This window comes from Amphiura filiformis, unplaced genomic scaffold, assembly GCF_039555335.1.
Source record: "Amphiura filiformis unplaced genomic scaffold, Afil_fr2py scaffold_24, whole genome shotgun sequence".
NCBI lineage: Eukaryota > Metazoa > Echinodermata > Ophiuroidea > Amphilepidida > Amphiuridae > Amphiura > Amphiura filiformis.
Genome location: NW_027305488.1, coordinates 1,686,692 through 1,692,905, shown reverse-complemented (window position 1 = coordinate 1,692,905; position 6,214 = coordinate 1,686,692). Strand labels below are relative to the sequence as shown.

General features: G+C 42.2%; 1 non-coding gene across 1 annotated transcript; it reads right to left on the bottom strand.

Moving 5' to 3' along the window:
- Positions 1-5,789: 5,789 nt before the first annotated feature.
- Positions 5,790-5,959, bottom strand: LOC140143627 (U1 spliceosomal RNA). Its single transcript, XR_011857780.1, has one exon. It is a non-coding gene; the product is annotated as a U1 spliceosomal RNA (small nuclear RNA).
- Positions 5,960-6,214: the final 255 nt, after the last annotated feature.

Sequence of the window (6,214 nt, the reverse complement as noted above, 5' to 3'; positions counted from 1 at the left end):
AAACACATTTTGGCCGTAAATCCCCAGATGTGAAGGAAATGCGTAACCATCAGACCTAACACGTCAGACCTAAGAGTTCACACTTTCTTACTTGCCCTGCGGGGCTCTTCCGTTTTGGTCCCACTTGGAGCACGTTCTCGAAACGTTTCCGCTGCTGCGTGTATGTTATTAAAGAAATGAGCAGTTCAGTTTCTTTCTTACCCTGCGGGGCTCTTCCGTTCTGGTCCCACTGGGAGTATGTTCTCGAAACGTTCATTTAGCGCAAAATTGCGCAATTTTTTTGAAAATAGCGGAATAGCGCAATTATCACTTCAATGAAGAGGTAAAGTGAAAATCTGAAAATTGCGCAATTTAGCGCAATTTTTTGAAAATAGCGGAATAGCGCAATTATCACTTGAATGAAGAGGTAAAGTGAAAATCTGGAAATTTGAAAATTGCGCAAATTAGCGCAAAATTGCGCAATTTTGTTGAAAATAGCGGAATAGCGCAATTATCACTTCAATGAAGAGGTAAAGTGAAAATCTGAAAATTGCGCAATTTAGCGCAAAATTGCGCACAAGTTATTGTCATAATTGCGCTATTTTCATTGAGCATTGTGAAAGATTCATAATTGCAATGTTTAGTTCAAAATTGCGCTAATTTCAAAATGGGGTTGATAATTGCGCTAATTTGGAAAAGTTATTATCATAATTGCGCTATTTTCATGGAGCATTTTGAAAGTTTCATAATTGCAACGTTTAATTCATAATTGCGCTAATTTCAAAAGATGGTTGATAATTGCGCTAATTTCAACAAATTCTTATCATAATTGCGCTAATTTCAAAGCCTCACATTGATAATTGCATATTAGCAGTCAGTGTTGCTATTCTGTGTTAATATCGCTATTGTCAGTTCCAGCGCCTTTATGTATGGCATGGACCTTTCCCCGTCCAATTTTACCGTTTCGTGAAAGCAAATTTCTTTATTTTTCCCCATGTCTTCACTATTCTTCTCTCATGTGATGTCACCCTTTCTTTTTCATACAAATACATAAATGAAGCCAATTGGTTATTATTGGTGCACAAACTTTGCACTATTTCTGAGAGAGGTGTTGTAGTATAGTTTTTGGATATACAATGTGATGAAACCCCGTAAAACTGTTCTGAATAGATATCGCACTAAGTAAAGTAACATTATTTATGATTAAATTGATGATATAGACCTGCGAGTGTTGCCGCGCAAGAACAGTGGTTGGGAGAAAAGGCAGGGGAGGCAAAGTAACTTTTCTGGAGGAAAATGTGCCAAAAATATGCCCAAAATATTCAGTATTCTACAGTGGAGTAAGACGTCTGAAGGAGGAAGGGAGAACTTCCTCCCTTTCATTGTCTCCTGTAATTTCACTTTTCCTTCATCTATCTCTTTCCTCAACATTTCATCTTTCTTCCTTCCTGTTCTGCCTCCGCTCGAATTCGTTTGCCTTCCCCCTCTCGTCCCGTGCTTCATTCTCTCTCCATGAGCATGATGAGTCCTTGACCCGGTCTTTTTCCAATTCTTTCAATGCGGCGTCTATTTCCAATGTCTTCTTTGTAATCTCTTCCTCCTATGTCCTCATTCCTTCTCTCATCCTGCCTCTTTGCCAACTCTCTCATCTTCGTCTCCAATCCTATCTCCGCCTCTCCCAACTTCTTACACCTCCTCACTTCCCTTTCACAGTCCCCTGTATCTTAATATCACTCCCTTCACATGAGTCTGATGCCTGCGTCGTAGGGTGATGTTAGTCAATGTCATTGTCGATGGTGGACGCCTGTGTGGTATAAGGAATTTCTGGGGGCAGGCGAAGGCCTTATGCCCATATTTGCGGCAACGGTAGCACTGTCACTCAGTTCTTGCGGTTAGCTGCAGTCTATCTCCGTCCGTTTTTTCTAATAATCTAATAACAATATATATCGAGGGTTTAGAACCAAAAGCCTTATCTCACTTTTTGGCCACTTTGAGATTTTGGTACCAAAATAATTACTAGCACCCACAGATAAAGCTTTAACCAAATTAAACCTCATATTGCAGATATAGCACAATTCTAATCAGAGTTAAATCAGACACTTACATTGCGAGTTATAAATGGGTTTAGTTCGCAAAAATATTAAAATTTGTTTTTCTCTAAATGGCATTTCTTGAGTTAAGACTTTGTGGCTCTCAGCCCACGATATAAAAAAGGAACTTAAGAAGATTCATCCGAACTCAACAACACCACCAATCACAAATAAACAACCACAACAAAACATCCCAGGCATCAACAGAATAACTTGTCGTGGCCCTCATATAGACTATACACTTCCATAAATGGCACGTACACCCCGATCCTGGTGTAACCCCCACCCTCATTACAATGTCGTTTCAGGGATTCGGGACAAAATTAACTGCTGCTTTTTACTTCCCCCTCCTTATCTCTTCATTTCTCTCATACCATCGACATTCCACTTAACATGCTTAACTCCTTCCTTCGTACACCGTCTAACCACAATCTCTCCCTCAACTCTCCCCTAATGACTGCAACCGCCTCTTCTCCTTCCAAACTGTCTCCTTTCTTTCTTCGCCATCTTTCCACCAGTTGTCCGCTCTTCCCGCTCCTTCTATATCTGCGCCTTTAATACTTTCATCGCTGTCCACATTGCCTCCATCTCCTCCTTCAACTTGCCACTCTTCCCGCAACGCCCACACTACTCAGTTCACTGATCTTATGCATTTCCTTCCTCATATAAGGCTTGTCCCTCTGTTTTTCCTTTCAACACTTCTTTCTGTCTCCTGTCTCCTCCAACACCTTCTCACTTCCCAATGGCTCATCTCTTACCCTCTGTCTTCTCCCATAAGCCACCCCTCTGGCACCCACTTCCATCTTCCTCGTATATGGTGTCGCTTTTGTTGACCACATTAAGTACCTATAATAAGAAAAGATAAACCATTGTGTAACAGTATAAACTTGTTATGTTGACCCCCCTTCGTTTATTATACACCGTCATCGAACCTTGGGCCATATGGAAGAACAGGGGAATACTTAAATTTTCCCCTGAATATGGACCCAGTATAAAGAAGAAATAAACAAACAAACAACCAAACCTTTGATTTGCTCCGCAACAAAGGGGGAAAAGTTAATTTTGGTCTGAAACAACAGGCCAAAAATCTTTTTAACACGATTCCCTTTGGTACAAACTTGCATGACCCCCTCTTCAGAGGGCCAAAACTGTTTGAACTCCCCCTGTTCGAGGTCTTCCCTCTCACACCATGACCCCCTTATCATTTCCAGCACTCAATGATCGCCTAGGTAAAATAGTTCTGAACGGATTTTGGCAAAGCTGACACCAAATTACCTTTCCCCCCTCTACTATGACTATTGTATAAAATTTCCCCAAATGCTTTCCAAAAGTAGACTCAATAGACTTCTTCTTTTTTTAAAAATATTTCTGTACTGTTTATGGGCAGATAACTTACTGCTCTTCAGTGACAAACAACAAAATTATTAAATTAAACGGCAAAAACTACATGGCTACAGTTAAAGGACAATTTCCAAGTAACAGATTGAACTTAACAAACTCCAAGCAAAATAAGCTGCGTCTTCATTCAAAGAAGCAAGTAAAGTACTTGCTTTTATTGAGTGAAGACGCATGTACAAGCTTACACCTAATTGGAATCGGTCAAATTCATTGTTCGTCATGTTCGTAGGACAACGGAACAATTTGAATTCATTTTTTGACATGATAATACATTAAATCCTCCACAGAGCTCTACAGCTATAAAAGCTTAAGTCGTTGCAAATATCACTTCACAAATTTTGGCATCAGAAAAAATTGACATAGGCCTATCACCAAAAAACATAAAAAACAAAAACTTTTTAATACCGCGTTGGTAAGCATTCCACAGGAGTGCAAAATGTCCGAAGGAGGGAGGGGGAGTTTCCACCTTCACCTAGCCATGGTCAGGGAGGGTAACGGTGTCTTCTTCTTCTTTCGCCCTCTTCATTCTCCCCTTTTTTCTCTCTTCTCTTTTCCTCCCTTTCACGTTTGTGCAAATCATAACGGGGGGGGTCGGGTCGGTAGCCCCTCCTATCACCACCACCCGGGTACCCGTTTAATAATTTGCCATTCTCCTCACTTTCCTCCCTTCCTGCCCGGTCTTTCCCTCCTGTTCTACCTGAGTTCTAATTCGTTGGCCTTCTTCTCTCGTCCCTATGCTTCTCTCTCCACGCTTGCTTGACCCGGTCGACTCCAACATTCCAATGCTTCGTCTATTTCCAGTGTCTTCTATGTAATCTCTTCCTCCTCCTTCTTCCTCCTTGCCAACTCTCTAGTTTCGTCTCCAATCCTATCTCCGACTCCCCAACATCTCTTTGTACCTCCTCACTCAGTCCCCTTTCACAGTCCCCCGTCCCCCTATCTTAACCCCAGATCCTTCCCATTAGTCTGATGTCTGCGTCGTAGGGGGTATGTACTAGTCAATGTCACTGTCGATGGTGGAGCCCTGTGTGGTCTGAGGTATTCTGGGGGCAGGCGAGGTATGCCCATTGCGACAACAGCATTTTTGGGGTCTCTTTTCTATCTTTCTTTCAACCTCTTTTGGGAGACATCAACAGACTCACTTATCACGAACCCTCGCACTTATAAAAACGGCGTGTACACCCCCGGTCCTGGTATAACCTCCCCACCCTCAATACGATGGCATTTCTACGGTCTGGGCCAAAACGTAACTGCTGCTTCCCGGATCCCTTAGCTAACCCTTCCATTTCCTATTTATCTCTTCCTTTCTCCTACCATCGAGATTCCAACTCCTTCTCCACCTTCCTTCGTACCCCGTCCAAACACACTCTCTTCCTCTTCCTTAAACGGTCCCCTAAACGACTGCAACCGCCCGCCTCCTAAACTTTCCCATTTCTTTCTTCGCCATCTACCCATCATTCACAGCTATTTGCCCACTCTTCCCTTATCTATCTGCGCCCTTAAGTCATTTATCGCCGTTCTCATCGCCTCCATCTCCTTCTTCAACTTCTCCCTCTCTTCCCGCAACGCCACCACCACACCACATTCACACTTCTCAGTTCCCTGATCTTATGCATATCTCCTTCCTCATTAAAGTCATGTCCCCCTTTTCATTTCAACACGTCTTCTTTCTGCCTCCTCCTCAATGTCGTTAGTCCCGCCCTGTCTTCTCCCAGCAGCCACCACTCCGGCACCCCAGCAAAAGTACCTGTAATAAGAAAGACAAAACAACAACATTAGAAACAACAAAAACTTGAATCTATACCCATACAACACAGCGACCAATATAGAGGTCGTGCATCCACCTCTTAACTTAGACCCACACTTAACACTTGCACTTGTATTTACTCCCTTAGCATTAGCTAAGCCTCTTTGTATCATTATTTTTTCTTTCTGCCAAAGGCACCTAGATATTGTTGTTATTTATGGCCAAATCGTAAGATTATGTCATCCAAATGGCAATGTTTTTCTTTGGCGTTGTTATATTTGACTGAAATCGTACATGAAAACTGGATAATAGGTCCAGACAAGACCGTAGACCGTGTAGACAAGGAGGGAACAAGTTAGGTCAGCAGCGAACTGTGTCCTATACGAACGATACAGTTGTCGGTAAAACAATGTGCATGTATTTGTTTCATCAGAAAAGTGAAATACATACTTCCCTGTTTTCATTCTCACGTTTCAAATAAAATAAAGGTAAAAACATTGTAGGGGCAAAGGAAAAATCCATATTTCTCATAATATTTACAAGAACTTCCTAATTCTATCTTTATTATTTTCATATAGGGGATAGCGCGTACGCAGTCCCCCACTACCAGAAATTATACGCCCGAGTTCCCCACGTTTGGGGAATCGCAGGGTCAGCCCAACCGAAGTGCAATGGAAAGGCCTCGCCCTGGGGAGCTGCCTTCTTGATCATTTTTTTTTTTTTTTGCATTTCACCAGGCACCTTTCGGTACCTAGTGCATTTATTATCATTATTACCTAGCTGGGGGGTTTTCAACCCCCCGAGCTAGGTACTGTTTTGCTATCCGATTCTTCTTTCTTTCTTCTTCTTCTTCTTCTTCTGGCAACAAACTTCAAAATGCTTCTCCTCCTACATGTTACACCCTACAATTACGTAACTTGCACATATGTTTCGCCTTTATCCAGTGCCCATATGGTGCAAACAGAATTGGGATCAAAGGTCATTAAAGGGGCATTTTCGG